The sequence below is a fragment of the Anas platyrhynchos genome, chromosome 5 (genome assembly GCF_047663525.1).
Source record: "Anas platyrhynchos isolate ZD024472 breed Pekin duck chromosome 5, IASCAAS_PekinDuck_T2T, whole genome shotgun sequence".
In the NCBI taxonomy this organism is placed as follows: domain Eukaryota; kingdom Metazoa; phylum Chordata; class Aves; order Anseriformes; family Anatidae; genus Anas; species Anas platyrhynchos.
The window spans coordinates 59,165,987-59,181,080 of record NC_092591.1 but is presented as its reverse complement, the minus strand read 5'-3'; the positions used below and the strand labels follow the sequence as shown (position 1 = coordinate 59,181,080).

Below are 15,094 nucleotides of genomic sequence, written 5' to 3'. Positions count from 1 at the left end.
TCACCATTGCACATTCACGTACATTATTTATTGTGTTCAAATGATATCATTCTTGGGTGGCAAATTGAGGTTGAAAAGACTTCTCACATCTGACTTCAATTCATCTCACCTTCCTGCTCTGTTCATAAAAGCAGGAGGGAAAGAGACATTTCACCCACCACCTTCTGCTTATTACTTTTAAAATGGCAAATGAAACAGGAAAAGCATTCAGGATTACTGTGCAGCAGAGAATGCTTTTGCCATCAATGCCTAAACTGAGACAACAGAAAATACATTTTTATATGAACTTTGGTATTACCCAGCTGGTGCCACTACTCAGTGATGAGCATTGGTGAAACAAACCGTATTTTCCACAATCTTGAAACATTAGAGGGTGAAAATCCCGGCTATGCAGATTCTTTATACCCTTCCAGTGAACAGTCACTATGTACTTTATTTCACATGTGAAGAGAATTTACCCACCTTCCTCTGCCTTCCTCTCCGACTATTCCTCATACAGCTGCTCCCTTCCCTACCATGGTTGTGACTGGTACCACAAAGCTGTACACCGAGGAATTTATACAAGGGAAATTTACTGCCAAGGGCAGCAACAATAGATACTTACCAATATCACAAGTGAAACTCATCACGTTAACCCTTATAATTACTACTGACACTGAGTACAGCTGTGAGCCAACTTGATCACCTGGGGGCACCTGCAGTGGCATTGGTGAGGGGAGCAACCCAGTGGGATGTCACTTTGCATCCAAGTTACCATGACCAGGATAAAATACTGTCCCGAGTGATGCTTGTATAAACTGAAGGAAAACAAGTCCTCAGCCGAAGTCCCAAGATCACTAGATACAGCAAAGTAAAGAGTCTGGCCAGCCTAGCTGCATAGGCTCAATGAACAGTTCCAGGTTCTTTTTCTATATCACCGGTAAGAATCTTATCCAAAAGTGTCCTGGCTAACTCAGAAACCTTTGTTTCAACACTTTCAACAGAAGTTGAAAAATATCCTTTCTGGAGATAAGGCTATCTTCAGCCTAGGCACAACTGAACAAAACACACTGCAGCAGCAGTTACTCTGTTCTGTAATCTGGATAACGATTAGTGAGGTATCTTCACATCGTGCACTACTGATTTTCCACAGGCTACAGCCTCTCAGAAGGATTATCACAATACAAACAGGGCTCAGAGGGTGCACCTGCATTTTTAATTTGGATGAGGAGTGGACACATGAAACACACCTCCTGACCAGCTCCTTAGTACAATCTCGGATCTGGGTCCACACAAGTGCTCACACTCAGTCAGTCTTTAACTTGAAACAGCACCAGACCCTGTTTTGAGACTGGGGATTTTGGCTTCCTCAGTAACTTAGCATCCACAGGAACTTTTAAGATGTTCACAGGTTAACAGCCTTAGTCTTCAACAGATTCCGAACAGGCACGGCCATCGACAAATAGTTCCTTGTTTTAGCAACAAGGATGACCCCTGAAGGTCAGAGCAAGAGCCCTGGGTTAAGCAGTATGGGAAGGGATGCCGTAGCGCAGCCTACGCTATGGTTACTCTGAGGCCATCACTAGTGCTAGCATGGCAAACTCCACTGGAACTGACGTCTGATGATTTTATTTATTTGTCTACTTTTACTGCAGAGTCTAAGCTCACAGGACTGCAGAACTGGAATATTTTTAGTCTAGATTCTTCTAATGTATTTCTTTGCACTGCTAGTGATTAAAGATCAATCTACTTCCAAAAGCAGGAAGTGTTACTTGGGTATGCAGAAATGCAGAATCAGAGTAATAGCATAGGTCTCTAGCCTTCCATGCTAAGAATTGTGGTATAAGTTTGTTGCTATTGCCTTTTGCAGGTTTTCATTTAAGTAAACTCAGAAACACTAAAAATCACCTGCGAAGAAACCATGCAACGTATCGACTTAGATGTAAGGTCCCCTGCAGGTCAGTATTCCAATGAATTTTATTTTATTTCCTTTTAGTAGTTCTTTGCCATGTTACTGAAAGTGCACGGGGGGCAGGAAAACAAACCATGAAGGATCGGATTCTGCAGAATTAATTATCATCCCCTTATAATTTTAGAAGCATGGGTAAAGAACAACCTAACCACATTAAACTGCGTGTCCTTGTTTTATATTTGAAATGCTCGCCTATTGAGGCAAGAAATTTTTTCATCTGGAATTTTATAGGCATCTTACTTCTATCAATATATTGGAATAAAAAAGTTCCTACGAAAATCACTGCAAGGATGAAAATGTTTAGTCTTCAGATCATCCCCTGGGGAGATGACTGGGACTGGAAGACACGAGCTTTTTATCTTCTGGAAGAGGAGGCGGGTAGCAAGCAGAGAGACCAAGAAATGCAATCAGGGCAGAGGCAGATTATCAATAGCAAGCTACCGAGGCAGAGAGGACAACAGAAGAACTGACAGAGACGAGATAAAGCACTAGCTGTTTTGAACAGGGACGGAAGAATGTGAACATACTTTTGCAGGGCAGTGAGGGTCTATTTTCAGCCTGCTTTTGCCATGCTGGAAGTTTCCATGATGGAGAAGAAAATAGCACTGTAGCAGAAAATGATTGTGACCTGCTCAACGAACCTGACCTTAGCTACAGAATGTGCCAGCGTGATGAGGGAAATGAAGAATCTTAATGAGGCAAGAGGAAACCCGGTCATCCTAATGCAGTGGGCTCCTCCCAAGAGATCAGCTAGAGAGGAGCATTCATTGTGTTTTGCAACTTGATTTGAATTCATCCTGTCTTATCTTTTAAAGAAAGGGCAAGAGCGTTCATAAATCGACACAATCTGCTTGTAAATCTCTTTCTTTCTCACATTTACCCTCTGAAGAATTAAACTGCAAGTCCTCTCAGCTATCATTTAGGTCTGGGGAAGCAGGGTCTGAGGAACCTGAGTGGAAGACTGGGGACATGGCCACCAGTTGTGGCTCCCAGGAGGAGGACACATGAACGGATGGGTCAGTGCAGCACCCTGATTGTCCAAGACAGAATTACATCCCCCAATCTTCCTTTGTTCCCTGTCAACTGTCCTAACACAACCTGGTGATAAAAGACAGCTGAAGATGAAGGCTAAAGCTTCTTTTGCTGTTTTCTGTTTGCCTGCTTTCTTTTATTTTGAAAAACCATCTTCCACAGAAAAGTGACAAGAATTATTAGATTTCTGCTGAAAGCTGGAGATGCCTTTCCTGAATAATTGCAGCTTTTCAGGTTTTTAGGTTTCTGAACTTGTTGGGATTTTTGGTTTGGTAGGCTGGAAATTTTTGTGTAATTTCCAACTTGATGAGGAAAAAAATACCAACCCATCACTTTTCCTTTCCAAGTATCATTTTCTAGCTTATGCATTTCTATTTTAGTCTCCCGTGTGATCGTTTTCTTATTTATTAGTAAGGGACTTTTGGTTTCTCATTCTTCTACGACAGAAACAGGTAACTTTTCAAAATCCCAAATCATATTGTTTTAGCTGAGAACTAGATCCTAGCACAACAGACTGAGAGTTCAGCAGCACTGGGTTGATACTTCTGAGCCCAGAAGCTGATGTGTGACGCAGGGATAATAAACCAGCAGAGGCTAGCTCTGCTAACAACATTAATCCGTCCCTCTGGTCTGCTCCAGCTCTGGCGCCCAGGGCGTTCAAAGAGTTTGATAAAGCCCTGACAATTCTCCCATGCGATAATATCCTGTAGGAGGGCTTGTAGAGGCTGAGGAGTTCTGCAGCCTTTCTTGATCTTCACTTTTTGCATAATGAATCTACTCTGAAGTACAGAGAGCAGCACATGAATCCTCCTGTGATCTGCGCTATATTAGAAAGAGAAATCTATACGGCACAAGTCACCACTGCTACCAGAATGGCATCTGCAGCAGTGCTGCAGCCAGGCATAAACTGGAGCAGCCCCGATTCCCTTCCAAATTGCACAGAGGTTAAAATAGAGCCAGCACTTCAGCAGAGCACAATGGGAAAATGCAGCCAGTCTGCTGCTCCTGTCTACCCACCCCTTACAGCTTCATCACTGGCACACGGAGCAATTCAACCTTTTAATTTCACATTTGAACTTTTTCCTGTAGCTTCAGCAAACTTAGTGGTCTGCTGTGGTGCTGGATAATATTTTCTCTTCACGAACTGACAGCTAATAAAGCCAAATGACATATTTAGTTCTTTTACAAAATATGGCTCTAATCTGAAAGCTTACGGTGCATCTGTTACTCAGAAACCATTCTCACTTCTACCAGAGACATAAAATCTGACACCTAGACACAAAACTAATTTAAAAGATAGAAGGAAGGACTCTACTGGTGGTCTATATTAGGAACTTACTGTGCAGAAAGGGTCATTTTGGTGCAGTTTATCTTCCACCGTATCTTATCTTTGAGCCAGCGGTGCCTAATGCAGGCAGCTCTGAGCGGTTTCCCTCTTGGTGGAACCCGGGTGGGCTCAGCAGCAGATGCCACAGGCACACTTCATAGTGTGGTGGCTCACAATGTTTTGAGGCTACTTACCAGATAAAATACACACAGGGATCCAGTGCAGCTGTAACTGATGAGCCACATGGAGCATGAACTCCACAGCTCAGTTTTTTTCTAAGAACACTGAACACCAAAAGTGTCCAGTTTGGTGAAAAGAATCTCGTGCTGTTTATGATGATGGTTTCTGTTTGCGAAGGTTTTACACCACTCTGTCTTTCGCAGGAAGACTGGCCGGCAGTGAAAGTCCCAGGACCAGAAATTGTAGGCAAGTGCTTAAAATTCCTCAGGGACAGTCAAGGTCCTCTGACCAACAAGAGGCAGCATGCTCTGCCCACTGCAACCTCCTCTTCACCCAGTCCTAGCATGAGGATCCTAGTAGAATCCAGATAATGAAAATAGCATTTTTCACATTTTTTACTGTATTCAGCTCTACAGAGTCACAGCCAGATCTGGGAAATGGCAGTGGGGCTCTCTACTGCACAGAATTTGTTAACCGAGTTGCAATTACAGGACCAAAACCTACCTGCCCATCTACAGCTGCCGTCACATTAAATCTGATGGTAATTGGATTGAGCAGGCTTGTAAATCAGGGCAGAATTTGACCTGCCAAATCTCTATTATTTGTGATGTTATTCACTACATTAAACTCAAGTTGATTTTCAGACTCTAGCTGAAATCTGCCTGTTAAAGCAACAAAACCTTTTCAATTTAACATTGTCCAAAATTCGAATTGGGATGAATAAGGAAAAAACATGTAGCCCTACATTTTCATTTTGTGCCAAGAACAAGTACACACACAGCAAATCTAGGGGAAGGGCAAAGAAAACAGCTAAACCTCGTCACACAATGTGAATAAACACTGCTGGAAATGATTTCTTTAACAGTGTTTATAGCAGCCACTATTCAAAGATGGCATTAGTACACAAAAAGGACACGTGGCTATCTTGAATATCCTGGTTTTATTCATAGTTAATGATGTTTTCTTCTCTAGGCAGTGCATTTTTTAATCACCTTTTCAGTGCTAGAAAAAAACATGTCAATGATTCCTCTCAGAACCAGAACCAGTAACTCAATTTCTAGAAGTTCAGCAACGTTGCTCTGCATCACGCACTGAAAACGCCTCTCAAATCATTTGTTTTGCTCATCACTTGTGAAACAACTTCTGATAAACAGCCAGCGAGGACCTGGGGGCACATCTGGCCCGGCTGCTCCTCACCGCAGCAGGAGCAGCACCTCTGGGAGGCAGAGCTATCTCATACTTCATTTTTCCCCACTCACTGGACCAAATGCCCATAGGATACGGATGGTCAGAACCAGCACAGACAGTCAGCAAATCTGGTCACACAGGCATCGCTTCCAGCCCTTCTGCAGGATACAAGAAATGCAGACAACCCACGCCAGCCTAGTGCAATCGCTGTTGGTGTCAATCACATCTACACCAGTTATCTGCACAATTAGAACTACGCCGGGGACTGAAATCCCAAAGGAGACATAACGTACGTCTCCCACCTATACACTGAAAGCTACGCCGTTCTGTTTTAATTCTGTGTCAGATTGTCACAGGGGATCTAGAGAGCACAATTTAAAGACCAAGAAAGTAGACGGTGAATACCCACTGACTACAAAATTTAAAGAAAATCTATGCAAAGGAAATTTGCAAGTATTAATTCCACCACAACTGTGGAGATTCCCCAAGTTCCAGTTTTGTTCGCTATGGACAGAGGAAAATCAAAACCATTAGCCATAGAAAAATAGGTCTTCAGCAGAGTATTTCTTTAATCTGGCTGAATGACCAAACATTCTTTGAAATGGTCTTGTATAAAATATTCCTTGATTAATTAGTAATTACCATGCATTGTTATCAAACTAGAATGTCTTATGACAAAGGACATAGCTCTATTAAGCTCACAGATAATGGACCGAATCATGAAGTGCTTCTTTAGATTGATATTGTGTGAGCTATTTCTCCAGGTTCCTTACAATGAAATTGGTCATTTCTAGCACCGTGTTTCTTTTTCTTCCTTTGAAAGTCTCAATTGGACAAAACACAGAGAAAGAAAAAACTATTTCAAAGACAAAAAATGAAAGTCAGTTGAATTCATGCATTTGTTGTTTTGTTCTAACAAATTAAATTAGTCACAGCGGAACTACAGTGTCAGGGAGAGTCGAGCTGGAAAAGAGCTACTAAATTATTTACTATACCCTCCAATCCCTTAATTGTCAAGAAATATCTAGCCTTACCTGTTGTTTTATTTTTCGCAGTCATGCTGTTTGCATTCTGCTTATTTTCACGAAATACCCAACTTTCTTGCAGATGTTCAAATGTGTTTTTTTTCAGTGAAGAGGAACACCAAGAGCTGTGAACCACATTCCTGCAGTCCAGAAACTGTATTCTGCTGCCACAGTGCTTACTTCAAAAAATTTCCCCCCACTTTTAAGAAACAGTTGTTTAAATTATTAATACTGTCTTTCTCCGGTGCTTAAATGCAACTGTTTTCTCTAGTGATTAAATACAACTGTTTTTATTCTAGGACATGGTGGTTTTAGAAATGGATGGATTCACTTAGTAAGAATAAAGATCTTGCCTTTTAGTTCCCCAAAGCTTCAGTAATTCTGGAGCTGAATCACAAATCATCGTTTTAATGGATGACCTCAGTAGTTCATCTTAGACATTTTGATTACTGCAGCCAAAGCAATTAGGTAAGACAAGAAATCTGTTCTTCAGTCATCTGTAAAGGAATTAAAAATCCTTTGTTTAGGCTGTGATATTCGTAAGTTAGCTTACCCTTCTGAGCTCGACTGGCTAGCATTTCCTTATATTTTGGTTTTAATAATTTACATCTTCCTGAGAACTCCAAAATATCAGGGCTGGTGATCAAGTCAAATCATGTCAAGCTCAATAAATTAAGATTCAGAATTCCTGCCAATTCCTGAACTATCTTTAATCTTTAATTTGCAATTTAAGGTTAACATCCAAAGAAGAGAAGCTATTGAAAAGGAGTGCTACTAAGAAAAGTATCAACTCCCGGAAGACAGAGATTTATTAATGTCACTTATAGCTATTTTAAAACAAATCTTCAAAGCTAGATATGTGAGTGATACATAGAAACCTAGGTTTCTGAAAAGGAGGAGAAAAATATCTTTCAAAGCAAATCAGAGATAAACAGGTATTGCTGTAGTGCACACATCTGTCTTTACAAGAGCAGTATATTAACTTTAAATAATATATGGAAAAAGTGTAAATGCACTTTAATTATTAGAAGCTTAGTGGGAATTTTTTTCCTGTGGTTGAAATCAGCTGTCAGTATGCGTTAGCACAATATTGCACAGATTTATTTTTTTTTTTTAAATAAACTTTCAAATGTGGACATACGATGTTTTTTGTCATATAAAAATATATAAATCCCAATTGCATTATGATGTTCCAAATAATAAATGTAAAGCAAGTAAAGCAGTGGGTTTTTTTCCGGACTTGCACAAAAAATCTGCTGCTACCATATCATCCTCAATTATAATAATACAATTAGGTTCCTTTCTGAAGGCAGATATATGAAAAATTTTGCATCAACATTTATAACTCAGGGACAAATCCTAGCACTCTTACACGGTATGGTAGTTTGCTGTTTTGTTTCCTTCCCTGGAAGGAATGAATTAATTACTTGGCACTAGCTAGCGTTAGGCCTTTCATTTATTTTGAGAACACTCTCAAATGGTCAATGTCCCAGTTCACTTTAGGTAAAACCCTGTTGAGTTAGTGCTTCATTGTTAATTAGAAATGCTTCTAGTTAAACCAATGCAATTAGAGAGGAATAAGGATGGAGTAAGTGACATCTGACAGAGCCATCCTCTCCAAAGCTGCCCTTCCTGGTGAACTGGGATAGAAACTATACAAAAACAGATTCTTTCATGAGAAATTTGCCCCTTTCTGCTTGTCACAACCATTGCTTGTGGGAGTCCTTTTTCCCTGTCCTATTTCAATAGATCTTTAAAACGTGAATGAAAAAGGAGGTCTGAAAGAGTTAAACAAGCAACTCTGATCAGAAAAAGCTGGCAACGTGGTTTACTCCACATCACGTACACGGGGCCGTGCTATGCCCACGTTAGCATACACCTCCATATGTTTAGCCCAGGCTTAATAAAACAGGTCTGCTTATCACACACCCGTCTTCAGGAGGTGTTAGCTGGTGTCACCAGTGGGCGGCGAAGGATAAAATTATGTGCAGAGCTTCCAGTTTAAGCAAATGGTCGCAACATGACTCTCCACATAGCTATCGAGAAATGCCAGCATCCCTTGCATGTATTTCAGTTTAACGCAGTCCCTTCTAGCAGTCTCGAGGCCCAAAGCAGAAAATGAGCCCAGCACACGCTGTCTCACAGGACACAGCTCTAAAGGAAAGATCCCACAACTAACCTCTTCCCTGAGCAAAATTACACAATTCCTTTAATCAGTGCCCAAGTTGGAGCATTTTTCCTTAATAGCAGCATGGAGAAAACTTCTCAGTGACCCCCCAGCATGAAGCAGCTTGAACACACAGCATACCCATCGCACCACTCACACCCAGTGCAAGCCATTAACCCAGCTCCACAGGCTTTGACAAAAAAAGTGAAAAAAAGTGTGCTGAAAAACTAATTCCTTGCCCAGAAGAAGTAGGCATGCTTCCTGTCTGTGACAAGGTGGGAGGGTAGTGCCGATCAACTTGCTTGGCAGGCAGTCTACATGGTGTAAATGGTTCAAAAATGAAGAAAAAGCACAAAGTCATGTGTGAACAATTAATGCATTTGTGGCAAAGTCTCAAGTAAATGGGTTGGTCTGCCTTCTGGTACTTAATTAGTACGCTCTGTTCAGTACATACTGTGTCCCCAGCAAGCAGTGCCTCCAAAGCAAATTAAAATGAGCATAATAAATCTTCCTTTTTCTCCAAACACACAAATCTCTCTCGATACACAAATCTACGTATGTGTATGCAAGAAGAGACAGAAGAAAGAAAAATAAAGTTTCAGGAGGAAAAGAGAACAGCAGCCACCTTTCTCATTCCTTACTTTTCTGCAAAATGAGCTGGGCAGGGCTGCAGAGCCAATGACAGCCTGCACAAGGGCAGCCCTTGGTGAACGAGTCAGACCCAGTAATTTTATTTAGATGTCTCCCAACATCATCCTCTTGCAGATCAGTTCTAAGTATTTGTATGTTTAAGGAAAAAGCAGCAAAAGATAAACCAAGTCAAGTAGAAGTTTGAACTGATGTGTGCAGCCTTATATCAGTTTTATCAGATCAATAATTTCATGACAGTTAAAATACATTTCACAACAAAACGCTCTACCTACGGATTTCTGGGGGGCCTCCCCATTTAACTCCAGCGGGAGCCAGCTGCAACACCTGCAGGTTTTCTTACAGGCCATCCATGAAAAAGTGAGAAGTTTGGGCATCCCAGCATTAGCATCCCGGGGCTCTGCAAAATGGCCATGCTGTAAAAGATGCTGCTCAGCCAGCAAGGGAGACGCGGTGACACCGGGCTAAGGCCAAATAGCTCACAGAAGCAGGAAGAGGCTACGCGTGGCACGCAGCTTGTGTTTATAAAAATTCATAAGCATTTCAAGTGCACTCCTAACGGCATTATGTAGATGCTGCAACAAATTATTAGATAATATAATTAAACACAAAACCTGCAATAGTAAAATAGCATTAAGGGACAGATTTTTGTCGCTGTAGTAGTGGCAGGCTGCAAGCAAAGATCCCATTAGAGGTAATGGGAGCTGAAGTTATAATCCACTGTGCACAGTGTCGGAAATAATATCCCTGTGGCTTTGGCTTAAACGAGCGGAGCTAAGGCAGCAACTGTGTTTCTAATTCTCCCCATTGTGTGCAGATAGCAGCCCTCACAACACCCGCCTTCCCCTCCTCCCTCTCAAACACATTTTCCACCGATCCACAAAGCGTGAGCGCAAGGCAGGGAGGGAGGATCAGGCGTGCTATATATAATTGTGCGGTTCCTTTGCTTTTGTTGGTTTAAATCAAGCTTTTCATTTCTTTTAGCGTGGCTAATGGTAAGAGCAAAGGACTGGAGCTGAGAGCTTTGGTGCTTTTCACTTTGTCGTCATGGGTAAATCACCTTCGGGCCGAGGTGGCCTGGCTGCTAGCATGGTGAAGCAAGCTGCACCCCTCCATAAAACCACCCCGCGCCTCTTCCAGCCTTCCAACAGCTCACAGCAAAGCATTTTATACCAATAATGCACTGCTTGCCCTTCTTCCCCACCCAAACATGGCAGAGAACTAATCCCATTTCACCTCAATGAAAACAGACACACGCAGACATCTGTAAGCGTGTGCCTAGCTCAGCAGTAGCCCTGTGTGCACAAACCACCCAGTGAACCAGCGAATAATCAGAAACCAAGAATTCCTGGCTCTTGGCTCTGTGTGTTAGCCATTCAACCATACCGATTTTTGACCCTCTTCTAGCCTGTGCCTGCTTTCTTGATCTGCTGTAACAGCACTGAGCACAACAGCCTTCTGGTCTCCAACTGGTAGCTCTTGGCACTACCGTAATGCAGGTTACAAGAGTAATTAATAACGTGCTGGGGTCTGAATAAATTACTTTGAAAGTATGAAGTGATTCTGGTGCAGATGAGCAAGCTTCAACACAACAGAAAAAATAACTAATGGCAGAGAGCATGGAACAGCTTAATCACTGCCACACAAGTGTGAACCACCGAGACAAAGTTTCTGAGATAAGAACTGCCTTTTTCATGTAGGCTCCTAATGGCATTTAGAAATCCTGGATCCACAACCTGTGGAAAACCTAGAAAACCTGGATCCACAACCAGGCAAGCTACACACTAGTATGGTCTCAACAAATGGCAGAATAAGAAAAGAAACTAAAAAGAAAAAAAAGGAAGAAAAAAGTAGGCAGTAATACAAAATGTGGAGACCTATACGGACCTTGTCTCCAATAAAGCAAGGCAGAAAAGGAGAAGAAGAATTTACAGGAAGGGAAAAGGTATGCACCACCTACATCTCTTCCTCCTTTTTGATCATCACGACCACCAAATTCAGTAACTGGGTAATCAGAATGGAAACAGAACCAGTTTTCTGTTATGCTAACAAACCCAGGTTTCAGTGCAAGGCATTTCTGGATTTGCCACACTGTTCAAGCCACTTTTACACTCCCTCTATCACAAATTAATTGCAACTGGAAAGCTGACATCACTGTGAATTTGACTAGGACAACAGAAGGTTTTTAAGGCATCATCCTGGCCTCTGTCATTTCTAAAATTTCATCATCATTTTTGTCCAGCAGATTCAAAAGCTCATTCCAGAAACAGATATATGTGACCAAGGCTCATTTCCCAGGGAGAATACTAGCAGTACACCAGACCTCTTAATCCTCTATAGTGAAAGGGTCAAGTACGAAGTCGTGTCTTACTTCAAGTTTGTTCCCTCCTGGAAAAAAGGTTTTTCAGGTGAACTGGAGGAAAAAAGAAAAAAAAAAAAAGAAAAAAAAAAAAAAGCAGTACCATGTGTACCAAGTCAGAGGCAAAATCTATAAATATCACCATGAAATGATGAGAGACTTCCCTCATCTTTTCCAAGGCACCTGGTATGATTATTCCCCTTTCTGTGTTGCTTCTGCCACTGTTTGTTAATTGTTTTATTGTTCTCTGCTGTTGCCTTCTGAAATGTCTTTTATTACGTTCTATGCTTAGTTTTTAGTATGAAAAATATGAATTACAAATGGAGCAACAGAAATAAGAGTCGATGGCACAAGCTGAACAAAAATAATCTTTCTATAAATAGTATTTATACTATTTTTATATCTAAGGTTCGAATCCTGTCTCCAGCAAAGCAAATGGCAGAACAAGGCTTTTCATCCCACTTTTGGTACAGGTTCATCAGTGTGATTCAAAAATTAACAATAAGAAGGTATAAATCCTATGATCTTTTTGTTTTCTAGGCAGCACTTGCTAGAGCAGGTGCAGTAATTACTGATTATTGTGGCCTGACTGCCTATGATCGCATGACAGTAAGGCTGACTCACAATTCATTTCATATAGACAACTGGAAAGAAAATAATTTTCAGCTCTCGCCTCTATTTTAAGCATTTCTAAAGCATTTTTCTCCATAGTATGAGTGAAGAGGCTAGACTCTTGAAAGTCTTGAAAAGTCATGGAAGTCTTCATAGATTACCATTAATCCCCTGGGTCATTTACACACAGAGGGCAACATTTCCCATATATCCTTTAGGGTATGCAGTAGTATGGGTTCCCATCTCCAGATTCAAATGCAGCACTGCCTGAGAGTGCTGTACATGCCCAGAAAGAAATCTCTTGGGTCTTTAAAACGAAAAGCACTTTACTCACAATGATTTTCAATAGCTGAAGTCATGGAAACGTACTCATCATTGGTTTAAGTAACTAATTTTGGCATTGAATACAACTGTTGTTTCATTTTTTAGTTCGGCAAAGACCTGTTTTAAAGTTTAATAATTAAATATCTCTATTAAACAGAAATAACCCATAGAAATTCTAGAGTTTGATAAAGTCCTAGCACTTGTATGTCTAGAGCTACATCATCACTATTGCAATTGTCCACTGTACCAAATTTGTGCTTCAATAAATACCCATTTTTTAAGATTTCATCTGTTTTTAAATAAACCTAGAGTCATTAAGTGGGTGATGGTAATTCTGTACCCTGGTATTTTTACTAACACAACATTATCACAACATTGAGATGTTTGCCTACCTGAGAATAAATAAAACAGCATCTTTCAACAGAAGATGAAAAATAGTATTTGATTCTCATACATTACATTCTTGAACAGAGTTAGCAATAACAAATGCTATGGTCCTGCTCCGGTACCAAAGTGAAGTTGTGCTAGGCACTGCACAAACACGCAGGCTGCAAGAATTACCCATCTGAGCAGCTAAACTAGCAAATGGAAAAGGTAATTTGTCTCATATATCACTAGCAAAGCCTGAAGCAGACCAGATCTGCAGACCCGTGCTTCGTTCAGTAGACTATGCTGCCTCTTAAAGAAGCCTGTTCACCGTTATATGTTGGACTTTAATCACCACAGTGCAATTAAACTGCAACATTGGCACTAGTCTGTAAAATAAATACCAAGTACATTAGTGGAAGTTCCATGCCCGAAAACGATGAGCACTTCGGTGCAATAAATACCAATATAAAGGCAGCTACTGTGAGTACCGCAAGAAAAAAACACCTCTCCCGTAAACCTCCACAAAGAAAGGTTCACCCTTAAGGCCTATTAGTGTTTCCACTATTTTAGAACACAAAAAGTGTGAGGGTATGAGCTCTACTTCACCCTAGGTCACTTGAGCTTAGGCTAATGAGAGTAAACCTGGCTGACAACCAGCATACCTCTAGTAGAGCTCAGTGCCCACCTTCCATGTTTTGTTATATTAAAAGCATCAAGAAGCAGAGGAAAAGACCAGAACAGCAGCAAACCTCCCTGTTTTTCATATCACCGAACTAAAGAGAGACAGGCAGTCACACAATAAATGCTAAATTAAACAGCAGAGATTCACTCTCTACACTCAAAAGAGTTCCTTCTAAAAATGAAACTGTCAGCACTGACTATAAATGTTTGTTTATTATTGATCTTTTGGGGCCTGCGGTTCTTATAAAGTACTAGAGGTTGCAAACTCTCTGTGTTTTGGAAATCAGGCATTGAACATTTTGATAGCAGAAGACAAGGGAAATAAGTCCTCTCTTTTTTCCTTTTTTTTTTTCCTCTTTAACATATCCTTATTTTATAGCTCTCTTTTCATCAGAGCTTCATTTGAAGTTTTTAGTCTCTCTTGTATTAAAAAGAGGTCTGATTCTGCAGGAAACACACTCAGGGGGAGGTATCTTATAAATTAATACATAAAATTGAGGACACCTCTTACAGTGCGAGAGTATAATCTAGAAATAATTTATGGAAACAGAACAAAGAAGACTAGGGGAAAAAAAGCACAGTAAACTCAAGCTGGAGAATGAGTTAAACATCCGAACATGAAATACTGGTTTAAAAGCCAGCGATCACACAAAGCCCTGGTTACAGCCTCAAACCCAGACCGAAGGTAACCAGGTTGGCTTGCAAGCCTTCACTGAGCTAGAAGAAAACACTTTGTTTAGATTGTGCGGAAATAGATCTTCCAAAATTGATTTTCAAGCTTTTTTTGTAAAGTTTCATCCAAGTGCATTAAATAAATCACAGGATTAAGCCTTCTGGCTCTGTCTGGCTGGGAAGAGAAGCAATTCCACCACCTTGGGTACATCTACGCTGGGCTGGGACAGAGGCTCCGGACCTCCCAGTAAGAAGCCAGTTGGTCTACTGAGCTGTGCAGAGCTATTTCTTCCAAAAGAAATAGCTGGACATGAAAAGAAAACGCAGGACGTCTTAAAGCCAGTGATGCACTGCCCTGACATTACCGTCATATATCACACATGGAAAGCTGGAACGGAAAATCCAGCAGGTGCGTAACGTCGTGTGTTCCAGCACAGCTAATAAACCTCGCTGAGCTGAGCTGGAGTCAATTATTCTGGAGCTTCCTTGGCACCTGAGAGTGCTCCAGGGAAAGATAAACTTGGGCTAGGAGAGAGCTGGATTGTGCTGCTGAATGGAA

General features: G+C 41.0%; 1 protein-coding gene across 3 annotated transcripts in view; it reads right to left on the bottom strand.

The window, feature by feature from the left end:
- SPON1 (spondin 1) overlaps positions 1-15,094 on the bottom strand; it is a 427,336-nt gene that overhangs the window by 393,271 nt on the left and 18,971 nt on the right. The window contains exon 1 of one of the 3 annotated variants that reach the window (XM_072039263.1): positions 463-533. The exons of the other annotated variants lie outside the window; for them this stretch is intronic. The gene's annotated coding sequence lies outside the window, so the exon portion shown is untranslated. Of the gene's footprint in view, positions 1-462; positions 534-15,094 lie in introns of those variants that run through there. 3 annotated transcript variants of the gene reach the window in all.